The 21268-nt window shown below is 43.8% G+C and overlaps 1 long non-coding RNA gene across 1 annotated transcript; it reads left to right on the top strand.

Annotated features, from left to right (window-relative positions):
- The first annotated feature begins 10314 nt into the window (after window positions 1–10314).
- Window positions 10315–10885, top strand: LOC115464201. Its single transcript, XR_003941243.1, has 2 exons — window positions 10315–10533; window positions 10677–10885. It is a non-coding gene; the product is annotated as an uncharacterized LOC115464201 (long non-coding RNA).
- The last annotated feature ends 10383 nt before the right edge of the window (window positions 10886–21268 follow it).

Genomic DNA, 21268 nt, shown 5'->3' with positions numbered 1-21268 from the left:
ATGTAGGACCCTGTATGTTTAGCATTAAATCTCAGCAGCTACATTCTAGATCATTCCTCAAGCTTCACTAGGTCACTCCTCATGGTTTTCACACCTTCTAGCCTCCTTTTCCTCCTCTACTTCTATCCCACTGTCAATTGGTGTACCTCAGGGATCTGTCGTGGGACCTCTTCTTTTCTCCATCTATACTTCTTCCCTTGGTACTCTGATCTCATCCCATGGTTTTCAGTATCATCTTTACGCTGATGACTCCCAGATCTACCTCTCCACACCAGAAATCTTAGCAGGAATCCAGGCCAAAATATCAGCCTGCCTGTCTGACATTGCTGCCTGGATGTCTCAGCGCCATCTGAAACTAAACATGACCAAGACTGAGCTTCTCATCTTTCCCCCTAAACCAACCTCTCCTCCTCCCCCATTCTCTATTTCTGTGGATAACACTCTCATCCTTCCTGTCTCATCAGCTCGTAACCTTGGGGTCATGTTCGACTCCTCCCTCTCCTTCTCTGCACATATTCAGCAGACTGCTAAAACCTGTCGTTTCTTTCTCTATAATATCAGCAAAATTCGCCCTTTCCTTTCTGAGCACACTACCAGAACCCTCATCCACACTCTTTTCACCTCTCGCTTAGACTATTGCAACTTGCTTCTTACAGGTCTCCAACTTAGCCATCTCTCTCCTTTTCAATCTGTTCAAAATTCTGCTGCATGACTAATATTCCACCAGGGTCGTTATGCTCATATTAGCCCTCTCCTCAAGTCACTTCACTGGCTTCCTATCCGTTTCCGCATACAGTTCAAACTCCTCTTATTGACCTATAAATGCATTCACTCTGCAGCTCCTCAGTACCTCTCCACTCTCCTCTCTCCCTACATTCCTCCCCGGCAACTCCGCTCACTGGGTAAATCTCTTTTATCTGCACCCTTCTCCTCCACTGCTAACTCCAGACTCCATTCCTTTTATCTTGCTGCACCATACGACTGGAATAGACTTCTTGAGCCGGTACGTCAAGCTCCATCCCTGGCTGTCTTCAAATCTAAGCTAAAAGCCCACCTTTTTGATGCTGCTTTTAACTCCTAACCCTTATTCACTTTGTTCAGAACCCTTATTTTATCATCCTCACTTTAATATTCCCTTATCGCTTGTTCGTTCTGTCTGTCCTAATTAGATTGTAAGGCTGTTGAGCAGGGACTGTCTCTTCATGTTCAAGTGTACAGCACTGCGTATGTCTAGTAGCGCTTTAGAAATGATAAGTAGTAGTAGTTTTTCACACCTGTCTAGCCTTTTGTAGATTTTAATATATTTGACTACATTAATCAACTTCCTGTAAAACCCAAATTGATTTACAATACAAAATAGCCACCAGCTCTCTCATCCAACCCATTACAAAATCACAAAGAGAGGCACATTCTAACATACATAGCTAGCTCATGGGTAATGATTCCAACCCATTAGCATACAGCTCCCTCCCTTCACTTAATGCACAACAATCTTGACAGTGACCCCACTCATAGCATGAATTGTTGCCCAAACAACCAAGACTTTAAGTGTCAGAAAGGTAGATAGAACATTCTCAGGGAAAGCATTCTACCAAGAGGATCTCAAAACATTAACATCTCATCCTCATGTATTGCCTCAGTCAAACCTGGGATCACTGTCAGCTGACCGTAGGTGACAACCTGGAACATAATTTTCAAGTTTATCACCTAAATAAGCCAGGCTAACCATGCAATATTGTAGAAATAGTTGTCAACCATTTAAAACAAACACAAAAATCCAATAGGCAACCAACGAAATTGCTGAAGCTTAGGAGAAACATGGACACACAAGTGCAATGCTCCAATAATCCTAGCCACAGTATTTTGTAGAGTCTGCAACCTTTCAAAGACCTTTGTGAAAGACCTGCATAAGCGGAGTTACAATAGTCTAATCTTTAAGACAATCACCTACGGTACAGTTACCACATTTGAAAAATATACATAAGGTCACAATTGTCATAATTTTGCAAAGTTGCACAAAACAGGGTTGACTTATAGCAAAGACTTGGCAAACATAAAGTTAAGAAGAGTCAAGGCACAGTCCAAGATCTTTTTCCTGTGATTTATGCTTATATTTCACACTGATCTTTTGTATATACAAAGTGTTCCAATAGAGATTATAGGGGTTTTTTTTTGTCATTATTCCTGGGTATGTGCTTAGACCATATTTAAATGACTTTATTGTTGGACTTTGTTATATTATTTCAAATATTGATAACTGTATGTGTCCTATTTTCAGTGCTATATGTGAATTGTCAACCTCTGATGCATCCTTAGGGTAAAACATGGTCACCTTGGGTTTTATCTTTGTGATCACATTGTTTACACTGATAAAAATATATATATTCTTATATGCTGACTACAAGCCACATATAGTGTTGTAATTTATTTTGTGGTGCTGTTCCTTTTGGTTGTTTTTTTTTTAATGCTACCTGCCTCTCTTTGTTCTTGTTCATTTGGAGGCAGCTGGCTTTTCACCATGGGACAATGTTTTAAGTTTTAATGACGGTTATGTTCAAGAAAGACTACAAAACAGAACTGCTAAGTTCTATATTATTTCATGATGATTCTATCCATGATGATCAACTAACTCATTACATTAATCAAGCTAATCTTGGCAGACAGTTTCTCTGCTCGACATACTGTTTTGTGTTAAAGGGGTTTCTCAGGGTCTACATATTAACAATGAACCAAAGCTGTTTATAGAAAACAAGGATTTAGTTTACAAATGGAATGCAATTTTCAACTAATGTTCTTTAGATTCAATGACATTTCTTATTGACCATTCTTAAAAAAAAAAAAAAAAAAAAGAGTAGTTTCAGTCGAGATAGAACATACCCGCTACAGCACTCTTGTTCATGAACATAATAAAAAACGTTGACAATTTTAGAAAAGAAGTTACAAAATGAAATACTGACTATTTAAAAAAGAATGAGGTGGATCATCAGAAAGGATCAATGTACCCTTGGTTAGATGCAGAGAATCAGCATAGAGGTAAAGTTTACTAAGAACAATTGAGAGAGACTACATGAAAGTCTCTTTTAGAACTAATTATGACACAAGGTAAAAATTTAGAGATACTAGAGTGAGTGAAAAGGGAAGTGTTGATCTCCATAAAGAAAGGGAAAGGAAAGGATTAAAAGCAGTTCAGGGGAAGCTTTTCCTTCCCCTCCCTCCCTCTTTTCTCCATTTCCTGCACCAAAAAGGAACATCTGTGGCGATTTAGATTTTTTACAGGATATGAAACAGACAGGGAAGAGGTCCTTATGCAGGGAGAACCAACTAGGCCTGCATCTTGGGATCTTGACAGGTATTTGTGACCTGGATTGGCCACTGTTGGAAACAGGATGCTGGGCTTGATGGACCTTTGGTCTTTCCCAGTCTGGCAATACTTCTGTACTTATCACAACCAGCGTGGGTAAAAGGTGGGGTGAACGAAGCTATTAGAACCAAAAGAACATCCTTCAAAAAACAGAAAAGTATCCAAAAGAAGAAAATAAGAAGCAACATACGCATTGTCAAGCCAGATGCAAAGAATTGATAAAGAAGGCTAAAAGAAAATACGAAGAAAACTCATAGTAACACTTTTTTTTTCAGGTATATCAGAAGGAGGAAGCCTGTGAGGGAATCTGTGGGACAGTTAAGATCAGGAAGAAGCAAAAGGAGAAAGGAAAAGGCCATAGCAGAGAGATTGAATGAATTCCTTGGTCTTTACAGAAGAAAATGTGAGAGATCTACCTATATTGGAAATAGTTTTCAGGGCTGATGATGCGGAGGAACTGAAATACATCTTGGTGAACTTGGAAGATGTACTGAGCCAAATTGATAAGTTAAAGAGTGATAAATCACCTGGACTGGATGATATACATCCTAGGGTATTGAAAGAACTCAAACATGAAATAGCTGATCTGCTGCTAGTAACTGTAACCTGTCATTAAAATTGTCTGTAGTACCTGGAGGGTGGCCAATGTGACTCTGATAGGTAAGCCTGACTTCAGTGCTGGGCAAAATAGTGGAAACTATTATAAGCAATAAAATTACAGAATATGTAGTAGACAAACATGGTTTAATGGGACAGAGTCAGCATGGATTCAGCCAAGGGAGGTCTTGCCTCACCAATTTGCTTAATTTCTTTGAAGGCGTGAATAAACATGTTCATAAAGATGAGCTGTTTGATGTAGTGTATATAGATTTTCAGAATGTTTTTGACAAAGTAACTCATGAGAGACTCCTAAGAAAATGAAGGAGTTATGGGATAGGAGCAGTGGTGTGATGGAGCCGGCTCGCAAAAGCCGGTTGTTACATTTTTAAAGATCTTGTGAGCCGGTTCTGCACGGAGAGCCGGCTCCAGTAAACGAGGTAAGCATGGCAGGAGGGTGCCACAAGCCATGCTTGCCTCACCTCCCACAGCCCATGTTTCCCTGCGCCTGCCCTGTACCGTCCTGGGCGGGGGGTGGGTGTAAATCTTTTTTATTACCTCCGTTGAAGCGGGCGCGTCATTGAAAGCCCTGCCCATCTCTAGCCTTCCCTTCGTGAGTTTGTTCCCTCAGAGTCCCTTCTGACGTCATTTCCTCTTTCCATGAGGGCAGGACTCTGAGGGAATGAACTCATGAAAGGAAGGCTAGAGACGGGCAGGGCTTTCAATGATGCAGCCGCTTCAACGGAGGTAATAAAAGAGATTTAAACCCTGCAGGGTGGCATAGTGGCAGGAAGAAAAAGGGGGATGTTGGGGGGAGAAGAGGGCCGGCAGGTGGATATGAATGGGCGGGGAGGATGGGGCGGAGAATTGCTGGACATGAATGGGAGCGGGAGGGGAGGGCAGGGGAGAGAGGAAAATCGCTGGACATGGATGGGAGTGGGAGGGGAGGGCAGAGGAGAATCGCTGGACATGGATGGACAGAAGGGGCAGGGGAGAGAAGAGAATTGCTGGGTATGGATGGATAGAGGGGGGCAGGGGAGAAAAGAGAATTGCTGGGTATGGATGGATAGAGGGGGAGCAGGGGAGAAAAGAGAATTGCTGGGTATGGATGGATAGAGGGGGGCAGGGGAGAGAAGAGAATCCCTGGGTATGGATGGAGGGGGGCAGGGGAGAAAAGAGAATTGCTGGATATGGATGGAGGGGGGGGAAGGGGAGAAAAGAGAATTGCTGGGTATGGATGGATAGAGGGGGGAGCAGGGGAGAAAAGAGAATTGCTGGGTATGGATGGATAGAGGGGGAGCAGGGGAGAAAAGAGAATTGCTGGGTATGGATGGATAGAGGGGGGGAGGGGAGAAAAGAGAATTGCTGGGTATGGATGGAGGGGGGCAGGGGAGAGAAGAGAATTGCTGGGTATGGATGGATAGAGGGGGGGGAAGGGGAGAAAAGAGAATTGCTGGGTATGGATGGATAGAGGGGGGCAGGGGAGAAAAGAGAATTGCTGGGTATGGATGGATAGAGGGGGAGCAGGGGAGAAAAGAGAATTGCTGGGTATGGATGGATAGAGGGGGGCAGGGGAGAGAAGAGAATCCCTGGGTATGGATGGAGGGGGGCAGGGGAGAAAAGAGAATTGCTGGATATGGATGGAGGGGGGGAAGGGGAGAAAAGAGAATTGCTGGGTATGGATGGATAGAGGGGGAGCAGGGGAGAAAAGAGAATTGCTGGGTATGGATGGATAGAGGGGGAGCAGGGGAGAAAAGAGAATTGCTGGGTATGGATGGATAGAGGGGGGGAGGGGAGAAAAGAGAATTGCTGGGTATGGATGGAGGGGGGCAGGGGAGAGAAGAGAATTGCTGGGTATGGATGGATAGAGGGGGGGAAGGGGAGAAAAGAGAATTGCTGGGTATGGATGGATAGAGGGGGGCAGGGGAGAGAAGAGAATCCCTGGGTATGGATGGATAGAGGGGGGCAGGGGAGAGAAGAGAATCCCTGGGTATGGATGGAGGGGGGCAGGGGAGAAAAGAGAATTGCTGGATATGGATGGAGGGGGGGGAGGGGAGAAAACAGAATTGCTGGGTATGGATGGATAGAGGGGGGGAAGGGGAGAAGAGAGAATTGCTGGGTATGGATGGATAGAGGGGGACAGGGGAGAGAAGAGAATTGCTGGGTATGGATGGAGGGAGGGCAGGGGAGAGAAGAGAATTACTGGGTATGGATGGATAGAGGGGGGCAGGGGAGAAAAGAGAATCCCTGGGTATGGATGGATAGAGGGGGGCAGGGGAGAGAAGAGAATCCCTGGGTATGGATGGATAGAGGGGGGCAGGGGAGAGAAGAGAATTGCTGGGTATGGATGGAGGGAGGGCAGGGGAGAGAAGAGAATTACTGGGTATGGATGGATAGAGGGGGACAGGGGAGAGAAGAGAATTGCTGGGTATGGATGGATAGAGGGGGACAGGGGAGAAAAGAGAATTGCTGGGTATGGATGGATAGAGGGGGGCAGGGGAGAGAAGAGAATCCCTGGGTATGGATGGAGGGAGGGCAGGGGAGAGAAGACAATTGCTGGGTATGGATGGAGGGCAGGGGAGAGTTGCTGGACATGGGTGGATGGAGGGGAGGGGAGAGGAGAGTTGCTGGACATGGGTGGATGGAGGGGATAGGAGAGTTGCTGGACATGGATGGATGGGGAGGGAAGACAGGAAGGAGATGCACATGGATGGAGGGAATAGAGAAGAAATTCTGGACATGGATGGAGGGGAGGGAAGACAGAGGAAGATGCACATGGATGGAGGGGAAGGGAGAGAGGAGAAATGCTGGACATGAATGGAGGGGGGAGAGGAAAAATGCTGGACATGGATGGAGGAGAGGGAAGGGAGAGAGAAGAAATGCTGGACATGGATGGAGGGGAGGGAAGAGAGGAAAGAGATGAGATGAGATGAGGGAAAAGGAAGAGAGGAGAATAACTGCACATGGATGAAGAAAATAGGCAGAAGCTAGATCCACTGGACAGTCAAGTCTGCGGAGGACCCTACGGATGTAGGGCAAGAAATGAAGAAGAAAGGCGGAAAGTAAAGAAATAAATGGAAAGGAAGCCCTGGAAACAGAGTTAAGAGGACAGATAGCAGCAGAATCAGATACTGGGCCAGCATGATCAGAAAAACAAAGTCACCAGACAACAAAGGTAGAAAAAAAATCATTTTATTTTCATTATAGTGTTTGTAATATGTCCCTTTGAGAATCAGGTGCTCAACGTTAAAAAGTTTATATTTATTTATTTATGGCATTTTATCCCACATTAAACATGAATTAGACTGGAACCTGGGATCATTTAATTGTTTTTTTCCTGGACAGCGTAATGCATTGCCCCCCCCCCCCGGCTCTCTCGCTGGCTATAGCCAGCTCTGCAATTTTGAGGGGGGGCGCAGAGGTGGACTGGGGAGAGAGCCTGTTAAACATTTACCACCACACCACTGGATAGGAGGTAATATCCTTCTGTGGATTAAGAATTGGTTATTAGACAGAAAACAGAGGATAGGGTTATTAAATGGCTATTTTTCTGAATGGAGGATGGTGAATAATGGAGTGCTGCAGAGATCTGTACTGGGACCAGTGCTATTTAACATATTTATAAATGATCTGGAAAATGAAATGATGAGTGAGGTGATTAAATTTGCAGATGACACAAAACTATTCAAAGCTGTCAAAATTTATTTATTTGTTGCATTTGTATTCCACATTTCCCCACCTATTTGCAGGCTCAATGTGGCTTACATCATGCCGTAATGGCAATCACCATTTCCGGAACTAAGAAATACAAAGTGGTATTGCATTAAAGTTCATAGAAGACAGAGTAAAGTGAGTTAGACAGTCAAATATAGAAAGTTCATTTCCGGCATGGGAATGCATGCGGATTGTGAAAAAGTGCAGGAAGACCTTAAGAAACTGGAAAACTGGGCATCCAAATGGCAGATGAAATTTAATGTAGACAAATGCAAAGTGATACACATTGGGAAGAATAATCTGAATTCACAGTTATCTGATGCTAGGGTCCATTTTAGGAGTCAGCACTCAAGAAAAGACCTAGATGTCCTTGTAGACAATATGCTAAAATCTTCTGCCCAGTGTGTGGCAGCAGCCAAAAAAGCAAACAGAATGCTAGGAATTATTAGGAGAGGGATGCAAAATAAGACCAAATCTATTATAAAGCCTCTGTATCGCTCAATGGTGCAACCTCACCTTGAGTATTATGTTCAATTCTGGTCACTGTATCTCAAAAAAAGATATAGTGGAATTAGAAAAGGTTAAAAGAAGAGCGACCAAAATGTTAAGAAGGGACGGAACTGCTCCCATGTGAGGAAAGGCTAAAACGCTGAGGGCTCTTCCGTTTGGAAAAGAGACAGCTGAGGAGGAATATGATTGAGGGATAACAAAATCCTGAGTGGTGTGGAGCAAGTGGAAATGAATCGATTTTTAACTAATTCAAAAAGTACAAAGACCAGGGGGACACTCAATGAAATTGCATGGAAATACTCAAAGAAAATAGGAGGAAATAATTTTTCACTCAAAGAATAGTTAAGCTCTGGAACTCGCTGCCACAGAATGTGGTAACAGAAGTTAGCATGCCTGGGTTAAAAAAAAAAAGGTTTGGACAGCTTCCTGGAGGAAAAGTCCATAGTCTGATATTGAGACAGACATGGGGAACCCACTGCTTGCCCTGGGATTAGTAGCATGGAATGTTGCTACTAATTGGGTTTCTGCCAGGTACTTGTGACCTGGATTGTCCACTGCTGGATATTGGGCTAGATGGACCATTGGTCTGACCCATACATGTGTCAAGTTTTCTTCTGATGGCAACCCTAGTGTGGACGGTTGTAGAAGGGGAAGGGTGCAACAGTAGGTGTGGCAAGTGACTTGGAGTGGGGCAAGGGAGGGGCATGGAGCAGGGCAGTGTCAGTTTTTTTTGTCAAAAGGTTGACAACCCTACCTGCTGAGGTTTCCCTAGATACTCTTTGGTTTGCTATAGCTGACTGAAGGAAAATTTTGCTACCTTTAAATGTGTTGTGATTTTGTCTGAAGTGAAATATATCTTTCTGGGAACTTGTACACAAGACATCCTTTTGGCTACTAGGGGATCTCTGTATCGGTGGGTTACAGTAATGGGGGAATTTTAAAGTACTTTGCCCACATAGCTGGATCTTTTCTTAGTGAATTAATATTTTCCTTTACTCTCTCTGTTAGGAGAATTAGAACTCTTAATTGTAGTGAACTTGAATAATTTCTGGTTATTTTCATTGCTTAATATTGGGTTTCCTATGATAGCATTGTGCTTATTTGAGTTAGTTTTTCTGTACAAGTTTTCCTTGATTTGTCTTTATTTGAAATGTTATAAATAAAAATTTTTAAAACACATCTTGTTAACAAGGGGCAGGCTAGGCAGGGAGCTCCACCGAATTGGTCTGCTCAGAGCCCTGCAAATGTAAGACCGGCCCTGTCTGTCGGGCTGTTAGCTTCTTTGTATACGTTAAATGTTCTTATTGGTCTGTCGTCAATAAAAATTGTTGAACCATAACTTATGCCTTTCAGAAAACTCAAGGTATCAATAAACTAACAACAAAAAATAGGGTGTAATTCAACCTTATGATGGAAAAGATGCCTTAATAAATTTTAAGAGCAAGGACTATTATAAAACCAGCTGACAAAGGTGATTTCTTAATAAAGAGCAACTTTCAGATAAAGTATTTTATGTATCTTTAGAATGTTGACCTACCTCCACCTTTCAACAACTGACTGACTGACTTTTACATTTTGGCAAAAAATGCAGGTTTCCTCATCCAATAATATACTTTTTTTTTTGTAAAGTCTCTGGAAGAATATAGATTGTAGGAATAATCAAAGGTCCACAAATCACCGGTTGTGGACTGGTTCCAAAGGTCCAGAAGTAGGCCATTTGTATCAGCCACTTCTTGAATCACTGTCCATCTTTACCGATACTCATTTATGTCCACTTGTTTCCCGCATCCCATCTTACATCCGAGATTCATCATATTTGACACAGATACTTGATAACATTCAGCGGACACATCACAATATTCTTTTTATAATATTAGATATGGATTCACTCTATACCAATATTCCACAGAAAGAAGCTATTTTGTTTGTATGTAAAGGTGAAACAAAAAGAACTCTAACTGTTTGGATACCCACAGACTTCCTTACAGAATTAGCTGAAATTACTCACGGAAAATATTTTACAAGCAAATTATGTGGCCGAGTTTGAAAAAAAAAAAAAAAAAACCCATCTTACAGAACATAATTTTTCTAATAACATTCAGCTTTGGAAATAAGTACATTGATGGTGTGTTTATGACAAGGTGAAGAAGTTCAGATGAATTAATAGATGTCTTTCGGTGGTAAATGAGTTATGATGTTGAAAAGGGTCCTTTCTCAGATATTTTGATTAAAAATACTAACTCTGAATTTGCCAGAAATATAGAGATTGGAATGGAAACCAACACATCATAATAAGTATTTTCATTGTGAAAGTTGCTTAAGAAGAATCTTCCGATAAGTCAGTTTCTTAGGTTAAGAATATCAATAGAAATCAAACAAAATAAAACATGGAAAAGAAAATAAGATGATACCTTTTTCCATATTTTCTTTTGTTTGATTTCTATTGATAACCTTAAGAGTGGACTAACACGGCTACCACACTCCTCCTACTTAGGTTACGAATACATTCCACACATTTTAGATTTTGAAACACAAGCCATTGATATGATAGAGACTTTTCCTAGGCAATATCCATATAAATGTATACAACTATTTAAAGAATCTGTGACAAAAACTCAAGAAATTATGATTTGTCCATTACACTTTTCAACATTTGCATTCGAAATAGAAAATATTCTTGGAAGGCATTTGATGATTATTTAAGGGGCACAATTTGAAAGTAGACTGTACTGAACAGCATATTTTACTATTCGACCAAATACGAATAATGAAAAATATTATTCAGCCAAGTATGAATAATGAGTATTGAGTTTTCACATAAGAAATAATAAAAGAAGCAACATGAATTCAGAGATCAAGTGTATTGCAGTAGGATTTAGCACAGTAGAGCCCCGGATTATTCATATTTGAATTTAAGTCACTATTTGGCAAGGACGACAGAAAATTTTAGAAAAAAAACAGGAGAGAAGGGTTGGTTTGGAGAAATGAAGAGGAAAGGGAGATATATAACAAAGAAAGAAAACATGAAAAGAAAAAAATATTGAAAATTGTTATAAAGGAAAAACAGAGAAAAAATGACAAGAAAAAGTTAGTGTAAACTAATTATGTCTTTTATTTACTGAAAACCTTCACAAAAGAGTTGACAGGTTTGTTTTTTATTGGTTAAAAACACATTATAAATTCTTGACTTACTCTTGTTCCAGTGAATGATATAAAAATAACCCCATTTTTGGCACATTTAGGGCCAGATGCACTAAACTTAACGAGCCAGCAACATGGTTTTTAAACTAGTTCTAGCCGGTTCAGCGCGCAAGTAGTAAACCAGAACACGCACAAAAGGGTTCTCCGAGCCATTTTCCTGTCACGGTACCAACTAACAAAAATGGAATGCAAAGCTATAATAATGAGCTAATTACTATTATTATGTGCATGCGATGCACTACCGATGCAATGCACAAAAGCAGTCCTTACCTTTACTGTGGAAATTTTAACGGGAGGTCTGGACCTGCCGGTTCTTCATTATCGCAAGTAGGAGAAGGGGAGAAACAAGGCAGGGAAGATGGAGCGCACACACACACACACACACACACACACACAAAAAGTACACCGGCTTACACGCAGCTTATTTGCATGTATGAAGCCATGTCATGTTTCTTTTCAAATGAAATTTTACTGGCAAGAAATTGGGGTGGGGGGGGGGGGGGGGGGGGGGGAAAGAGGGGCAGTAATGAAATGTAAAGCATAAATGTAATGGTGACTTACCAAAAATGCAAGGAAGACAAGGGTCCATCAAACAGCATCTGTGGGAAACACTCAGGGCTTGGTTCCACCCCCAGCTGTTGCTTCCTTCTATTGGCCGGCTGACATCCTAGAACGCCCATCTCCCTGAAGATGGACTCTCATTGGCTGGCTGCTGTCCCAACTCCTCCTCCCTTCAGGGCTTCCCTGATGACATCACTTGAGAGCTGTGAACTGATTGGATCCGAACTTCCTGGTGTCCCCCTCCAGTAGTGAGTAGGTGGGACATCCCAGGCTGATGCTGTCCAATTGGTTTAGCCCCTCTCTGTGGAGGGAGACACCAGGAAGTTTGGATTCAATCAGTTCACAGCTCTAAAATGATGTCATCAGGGAAGCCCTGCAGGGAGGAGGAGTTGGGCCAACCAATGGAAGTCCATCTTCAGGGAGATGGGTGTTCTAGGATGTCAGCCGGCCAATAGAAGGAAGCAGAAGAACAGCTGGGGGTGGAACCAAGCCCTGTTGTTGATTCCTCACAGAATAGCAGAGAGGTTTTACCCACTTTTTCCCAGCAGCGGGAGGCACGGAGCCCCAACACATGTATGCCCATCCAAAAAAACAAAAAAAGCACTTGTGCAGGAAGCCGGCAAAAGAATCGGTTGAGCTGCTGGATGACCGAGGGGTAAAAGGGGCGATCAAGGAAGACAATGACGTAGTGGAGAGATTGAATGAATTCTTTGCTTCGGTCTTCACCGAGGAAGATTTGGGTGGGATACTGGTGTCGGAAATGGTATTTCAAGCGGACGAGTCGGAGAAACTTACTGACTTCACGGTAAACCTGGAGGACGTAATGGGGCAGTTCAGCAAACTGAAGAGTAGCAAATCTTTCTGGACTGGATGGTATTCATCCTAGAGTACTGATAGAACTGAAAAATGAGCGTGTGGAGCTACTGCTAGTGATATGCAATTTATCCTTAAAATCAAGCGTGGTACTGGAAGATTTGAGGGTGGCCAATGTAACGCCCATTTTTAAAAAGGTTCCAGGGGAGATCCGGGAAATTATAGACCAGTGGAGTCTGACGTCGGTGCCGGGGGAAAATGGTAGAGGCTATTATTAAAAACTAAAATTACAGAGCACATCCAAGGACATTTACTGAGACCAAGTCAGCACGGCTTTTTGTGTGGGGAAATCTTGCCTACCAATTTCTTCAATTCTTTGAAGGAGTAAACAAACATGTGGACAAAGGGGAGCAGGTTGATATTGTGTATCTGGATTTCCAAAAGTGTTTGACAAGGTACCTCATGAAAGGCTACAGAGGAAATTGGAGGGTCATGGGATAGGAGGAAATGTCCTATGTGGATTAAAACGGTTGAAGGATAGGAAACAGAGAGGGGGTTTAAATGGCAGTATTCACAATGGAGAAGGGTAGTTAGTGGGGTTCCTCAGGGGTCTGTGCTAGGGCCGCTGCTTTTTAATATATTTATAAATTGATTTAAAGATGGGAGTAACTAGCGAGGTAATTAAATTTGCTGATGACACAAAGTTATTCAAGTCGTTAACTCGCAACAGGATTGTGAAAAATTACAGAAGGACCTTACGAGACTGGGAGGACTGGGCGGCTAATGGCAGATGACGTTTAATGTGAGCAACTGCAAGGTGATGCATGTGGGAAAAAAGAACCCGAATTATAGCTATGTCATGCAAGGTTCCACGTTAGGAGTTACGGACCAAGAAAGGGATCTGGTGTCATTGACGATAATACACTGAAACCTTCTGGCTCAGTGTGCTGCTGCGGCTAGGAAGCGAATAGAATTTGGGTATTATTAGGACAAGGTATGGAAAACAGGTGTGAGGATGACATAATGCCGTTATGTCGCTCCATGGTGCGACCACAACTTGAGTACGTGTTCAATTCTGGTCGTCGCATCTCAAGAAAGATACAGCAGAATTGGAAAAGGTGCAGCCAAGGGCGACTACATGATAGCTGGGATGGGACGACTTCCCTATGAAGAAAGACTAAGGGGGCTAGGGCTTTTCAGCTTGGAGAACAGACGGCTGAGGGGAGACATGATAGAGGTATATAAAATAATGAGTGGAGTGGAACAGGTGGATGTGAAGCGTCTGTTCACGCTTTCCAAAAATACTAGGACTAGGGGGCATGCGATGAAACTACAGTGTAGTAAATTTAAAACAAATCGGAGAAGAAAGTTTTTCTTCACCCAACGCATAATAAACTCTGGAATTTGTTGCCGGAAGGAACGTGGTGAAGGCGGTTAGCTTGGGCAGAGTTTAAAAAGGGGTTAGTACGGTTTCCTAAAGGACAAGTCCATAAACCACTACTAAATGGGACTTGGGAAAAATCCAAAATCCCAGGAATACATGTATAGAATGTTTGTATGTTGGGAAGCTTGCCAGTGCCCTTGGCTTGGATTGGCCGCTGTCGTGGACAGATGCTGGGCTCGATGGACCCTTGGTCTTTTCCCAGGTGGGCATTACTTATGACTTATATATGTACTTATGCGCTTGCAAAAACAAAAAAAAAATGAGGTAAATCTATTGCTTTCAAATACACAGCTTGTCTGCGTGTGAGAGCTGTCTGTAGCATGCACAGAGCAGCCACGCATAGCGACTGACTGTTCTGCGCATGCTCAGCTCACAAATGGCTTACCCCCATATCGAATTGCAATGAGCTGGGTTGCAAAAGCAACGAGCAGCTCCATTTGCATGCGATTCTTTTGTGAATCCCTCTGTGTTTCTAAATCAGTAAATTTTTACCAATTTGGAAATGAAGACGGATTCTTAACGGGACCTTTGTGCATCTGGCTCTTAGACCCCCTCCAGTGCTGCTTTTTATTCCCAGCTCCTCCTTTGAACCTGTGATCCAGATATATCCAGGCCAGAATGTGACTTTTCTTGTCCAGGTTCCACAGAATGTGCTTATTTCTGAATGAATGAAAGCTCACGGCAGTGAGGGTCAAGACAGACCATAAAGTCCAAACGCACAGGAAAAAAGGTTAGCAGTCTTTCATTTAATAACTATGTCATGTTCAGTCACTGGTTGTGGTAGGAGGGTAAATAAACCCAGAATGCAAATAGTAATAATCAAACAAAATTCATCTTTACTACCTCCGTGTTCTTCTCACCTATGCAGGGGATGGGGCCGTGTGCCAGACTGCTACCCCTCTAGTAAATGGGTACCCTGTATCAAACGTTCGTGAGTGAAAGAGTTAAAGAATTTTAATAGGCTTCCGGTTTTCTTAAGGTTCCTGCTTGAACAAGAGTGTCTGCATGCAACAGAAGACATGTAAAGGTCCTCAGCCAGTATGAGCATTTGACCTCTCTGAAAGCTCACTTTCTGTCCCATGCTTCTTCAGAGTTGCAGCACGTGACGGGTATCTGATCTGAGGAGTCACCTCGCTCTTTCTGACATGGAATTCACAAGCCTTGCGGACAGGCATCTTGCGCTTGTCCTTGCTGGCATTTCGCTTCCGTTTCTTGCTCAAGAAACTCTCCAGCTTCCCCACTCTTCTTCAACACCTCGTACTTTTCAGCCAGCTCCAATTTGCACTTCTCAGCTGCAGAACAAGGAAAGATTGCTCATTCTAGCATGGTATAAACCTTCTAACCCAGCGCTCCCTTCTTAACAGTGTCTTCTCCCTACATCTCCCCTGCTCCCACGCTTTCTGTATCATCCTGTCCTCAGGATGCCTTTCTATATTCTATTAGTGCTCCCATAAGCTGCTCTGTACCTCAACTAACTACACCCCTGGCTTTCTTCACTATAAGAACAGTACTGGGCAGACTTCTATGGTCTGTGCCCTGGAAAGGCAAGGACAAATCAAACTCGGATATACATACAAAGTATATAAAGTATGTATCATGGATCTTCCTCCACCCCCATCCCGCTCTCTGTTGGAGTTCCTCAGGGATCTGTCCTTGGACCCCTTCTTTTTTCAATCTACACCTCCTCCCTGGGCTCGCTGATCTCATCTCATGGTTTCCAATATCATCTTTATGCTGACGACACTCAGCTTATCTCTCCACACCAGACATCGGCCTGCTTATCTGACATTGCTGCCTGGATGTCCAACCGCCACCTGAAACTGAACATGGCCAAGACCGAGCTTCTTGTCTTTCCACCCAAACCCACTTCTCCTCTCCCTCCACTCTCTATCTCAGTTGATAACACCCTCATCCTCCCCGTCTCATCTGCCCGCAACCTCGGAGTCATCTTCGACTCCTCCCTCTCCTTCTCTGCGCATATCCAGCAGATAGCCAAGACCTGTCGCTTCTTTCTCTATAACATCAGCAAAATTCGCCCTTTCATTTCGGCACACACCACCCACACTCGTCCACTCTCTCATTACCTCTCGCCTTCACTACTGCAACCTATCCCCTCACTGGCCTCCCACTTAGCCATCTATCCCCCCTTCAATCCGTTCAGTACTCTGCTGCACGTCTTATCTTCCGTCAGGACCGATATGCCCATATCACCCCTCTCCTCAAGTCACTTCACTGGCTTCTGATCAAGTACCGCATACAGTTCAAGCTTCTCCTACTTACCTACAAATGCACTCGATCTGCAGCCCCTCATTACCTCTCTACCCTCATCTCCCCTTACGTTCCTACCTGTAACCTCCACTCACAGGTCAAATCCCTCCTCTCAGTACCCTTCTCCACCACCGCCTACTCCAGGCTCTGCCCTTTCTGCCTCGCCTATGCTTGGAAAACTCCCTGAGCACATACGTCAAGCCCCCTCCCTGCCCTCTTCAATGTCACCTTCGGCACATAACCATTATACCTCCATTGACGAAATCTAGACTACCCAATTTGATATTTCATCCTTTAGATTGTAAGCTCCTATGAGCAGGGACAGTCCTTCTTTGTTAATCTGTACAGCGCTGCGTAACCCTAGTAGCGCTTTAGAAATGTTAAGTAGTAGTAGTATCACATACCATGTAAAATGAGTTTATCTTGTTGGGCAGACTGGATGGACCGTACAGGTCTTTATCTGCTACTATTACTACTATTAGCATTTATATAGCGCTACAAAGCATACGCAGCGCTGCACAAACATAGAAGACAGACAGTCCCTGCTCAAAGAGTTTACAATCTAATAGACAAAAAATAAAGCAAGCAAATCAATTAATGAGTAGAGGAAAGAGGAGAGGAGGGTAGGTGGAAATAAGAGGTTACAAGTGGTTACGAGTCAAGCAATGTTAAAGAGGTGGGCTTTCAGTCTAGATTTAAAGATGGTCAAGGATGGGGCAAGACGTAGGGGCTCAGGAAGTTTATTCCAGGCGTAGGGTGCAGCGAGACAGAAGGAGCGAAGTCTGGAGTTGGCAGTAGTGGAGAAGGGAACAGATAAGAAGGATTTATTAATGGATCGGAGTGCACAGGAAGGGGAGTAGGGAAGGACGAGTGTGGAGAGATACTGGGGAGCAGCAGAGTGAATACATTTATAGGTTAGTAGAAGAAGTTTAAACAGGATGCGAAAACGTATAGGGAGCCAGTGAAGCGACCTGAGGGAGGGGTAGTATGAGTAAAGCGACCCTGGCGGAAGAGGAGACGGGCAGCAGAGTTTTGAACCGACTGGAGAGATGACTAAGTGGGAGGCCAGCAAGAAGCAGACTGCAGTAGTCTAAACGGGAGGTGACAAAGGTGTGGACGAGGGTTCTGGTAGAGTGTTCAGAAAGAAAGGGGCGGATTTTACGGATGTTATAAAGAAAGAAACGACAAGTCTTGGCAATCTGCTGGATATGAGTAGAGAAGGAGAGAGAGGAATCAAAGATGACCCCAATGTTAGAAGCTGAAGAGACAGGGAGAATGAGAGAGCCATAAACAGAAATAGAAAACGGTTGGAGCGAGGAGGTGGGTTTGGGGGGGAAAAATGAGAAGCTCGGTTTTGGTCATGTTTAATTTCAGGTGGCGTTGAGACATCCAGACAGCAATGTCAGATAAGCACGCTGATACTTTGGGTTTGAATGCAAGGTGAGATATCAGGGGTAGGTAGGTAGATTTGGGAGTCATCAGCATAGAGATGGTAGGAAAAGCCATGGGATGAGATTAATGAACCAAGGGAAGAAGTGTAGATAGAAAAGAGGAGGGGACCAAGAACAGAACCCTGAGGTACACCGACAGGCAGAGGGATAGAAGTAGAAGAGGATCCACCAGAGTGAACACTGAAGGTGCGGAGGGAGAGGTAGGAAGAGAACCAGGAAAGGACAGAGCCCTGGAATCCAAGTGAGGACAGGGTATCGAGGGTACGCTGTGATCGACAGTGTCAAAAGCGGCGGAAAGATCAAGAAGAATGAGGATGGAATACAGACCTCTGGATTTAGCCAGTAATAGGTCACTGGAGACTTTAGTGAGCACAGTTTTGGTTGAGTGGAGAGGGCAAAAACTAGATTGTAGTGGGTCGAGAATAGCATGTGAGGAGAGAAAAATCAAGGCAGTGGTGGTGAACAGCACGCTCAAGTAATTTGGAGAGAAATGGGAGGAGGGAGATGGGTCGGTAATTAGAGGGACAAGTAGGGTCGAGTGAAGGCTTCTTAAGGAGAGGTGTGACCACAGCATGTTTAAAGGCAGCAGGGACAGTCACAGTGGAAAGTGAGAGGTTGAGAATGTGACAGATAAGAGGAATAAGAGCAGGTGAGATGGCATTAAGAAGGTGGGTGGGAATGGGATCAGAGGAACAGGTGGTACATTTTGAGGAGGAAAGGAGAAGTGTAGTTTCCTCAATAGTAACGTCAGGAAAGGAGGAAAGGGAATGAGGGGAAGGAGAGAGAGGGGAACGGACTAGTGGAGGGAGAGCTGGTGAGGTAGAGAATTCAAGGTTTATTTTTTGAACCTTGTCATAAAAGAATTCAGCAAGGGTCTGAGGAGATAATGAAGGGGGAGTAGGGGGAGGGGGCACCTTGAGTTCAATGTGGTGAAGAGAAGTCGAGGGTTAGAGCCAAGAGAGTTAGTCAGTTGGATATAATAATCCTGTTTGGCGCGTAAAAGAGCAGATTGGAAGGAGGTCAGCATGAACTTAAAGTGTAAGAAATCAGCAAGGGCCTGAGATTTCCGCCAGAGGCGTTCGGCGGAGCGGGTACAGGAACGTAGGTAGCGGATATTTGAAGTCAGCCAAGGTTGGGGTTTTGTACGCCTTACAGGGCGGGTCATCAAAGGTGCAAGAGTGTCTAAGGCAGAGGATAGAGTATTGTTGTAAGAAGAAACAGCCTCGTTGACAGACGTGGATGGTGCCACAGTAGAGGAGGTTTGAAACATGGGAGGATAGAGATGAAGGGTCAATATCATGAAGATTCCTAGAAATTAGATAAGATAGGACGGGATTGGGAGGGAGGAGATTTAAGTGTAAAAGTTATAAGATGGTGATCAGAGAGGGGAAGATCAGAGGCAAGGAAACTAGAGGGTGAACAGTTGGAGGAGAAGATAAGATCAAGACAGTGACCATTTTGATGAGTGGGGGAGGTGGAGCATAGTTGGAGATTAAAGGCGGATGTTAAAGCGAGTAACTTGGAAATATAAGAGTTAGAAGGATCATTAGCAGGAATATTAAAGTCACCAAGGATGAGAGAGGGGGAGGAAGGATCATGGAAGAAGGCAAGTCAAGCATCAAAGTCACTGAGAAAGGATGAAAGGGACTTATCAGGGGGACGATAAATGACCGCTATTCTAAGAGGCAGAGGAGAGAAAAGGCGGATAGGGTGGACCTCAAAGGAGGAAAAACAGTGAGATTGAGGTGGAAGAAGGGGTTGAAATATGGAGGAGGGAGAGAGAAGTAATCCAACACCGCCCCTGCGACCAGCAGGGCGAGGAGTATGTGAAAAAAGATAACCGCCATGGCAGAGGGCTGTGACTGAAGCAGAGTCATAAGGGCAGAGCCAGGTTTCTGTTATGGCGAGCAGATGCCGTCATTTACTATGTTATCATCCTCTGCTACTCTATTTCTGACCCTCAGATCAGATTCAAAATGTCTCACCACCCCTAAAATATTTCCTACACCTCTCCAATGTCAATCAGCACCATTCCTGCTTGAGTGTTTATGGGCTGTATGAGAACCTGCAAACTGCTGACACATACTGCCTGCTTTCACAGGCCAGGCCTGGAGAAAGAACATAATCCTCCCATCAGTTTATTACAGACTTTTTTAGGACTCAGTCTACCATGCACAGAAAATCTACTTACATTTCTTCAGATAGAACGGCTTTTTGCCCTCTTTCGCCAATTTCCTTTGCTGGCGTTTGAAGATCTGCAGTCGCTCCCGCTGCCTCTGCCCATTTCTTCCAGCTGTTTCCTGCTGTACCTAGAAAACAAGAGTGAATTAGATGCACCCTGCTGAAGCCTCTGCCTCAGAGTGTTCATACCAGAGCAAATAAACAATGTATGTTTGGCTAGCCTGCACAATTTCCTTCCTGCTACTACAAGGATCCAAGATTCTTAACCCTGATCCTCACAACCTATCGTTCAATCTAGCTTTCAGTATCACCACAACTAATATAAGTAACAGATATTTACACTGGTGTATCTAGCTGGCTTACCACCCAGGGTGGGTCACTGCTGCATGCACCCCCCCCCCCCAAAAAAAAATGCATCACCCCACCACCCTTCCTTCTAGCAAGGGGGTCCACGGAGCTTCAAGCAGAGTTGTACCAGCCAGAAATTGGCACAAAAGCTACAGTATCTGGGTAATATCCAGTCTCCTCATCTATCTTTTGGTTGTAAGGTGATTCAGTAGAATCCATTTTATTAACACCAACAATCTGCTGCTTTCCACCCAGGGAGGGCATGCTCATGAGTCTGTCCATTCTTGGAAATAAACAGCTTCAAATTCACCAACACCAGCAACAATCAGCCTGAGATGTGCCAGTGATCATATTCTTGATGAAATCTCTGTGGCTAGGAGCATCAATGATGGTGACATAGTATTTGCTGGTCTCAGACTTCCAAAGGGAGATGCCAATGGTGGTACCACGCTCACTTTCTGCCTTCAGTTTGTCTAACACCCAGGCATACTTGAAGGACCCTTTTCCCATCTCAGCGGCTTTCTTTTCAAACTTCTCAATCGTTCTCTTATCAGTACTGACACATTTGTAGATAAGATGTCCAGAAGTAGTGGACTTGCTGGAGTCTATATGTCCAGTGATGATGATGTTAATGTGAGTCTTCTCTTCCCATTTTTGATAGTCAAGTGATGTTTGTCGATAGACACCTTTGAACTGCAGACTAGAGAATGACGTGGGGACAAAGTTTGTCCCCCAACCCCGCAAACTCTGTCCCTATCCACAGAAGCCTCGCTGTTTAACCACACTTAAGATTTACCTTTGGGTTTAAAATGCAAAATC

This window comes from Microcaecilia unicolor, chromosome 3 (assembly GCF_901765095.1).
Source record: "Microcaecilia unicolor chromosome 3, aMicUni1.1, whole genome shotgun sequence".
In the NCBI taxonomy this organism is placed as follows: Eukaryota; Metazoa; Chordata; class Amphibia; order Gymnophiona; family Siphonopidae; genus Microcaecilia; species Microcaecilia unicolor.
This window is presented reverse-complemented; position numbering and strand designations above follow the sequence as displayed.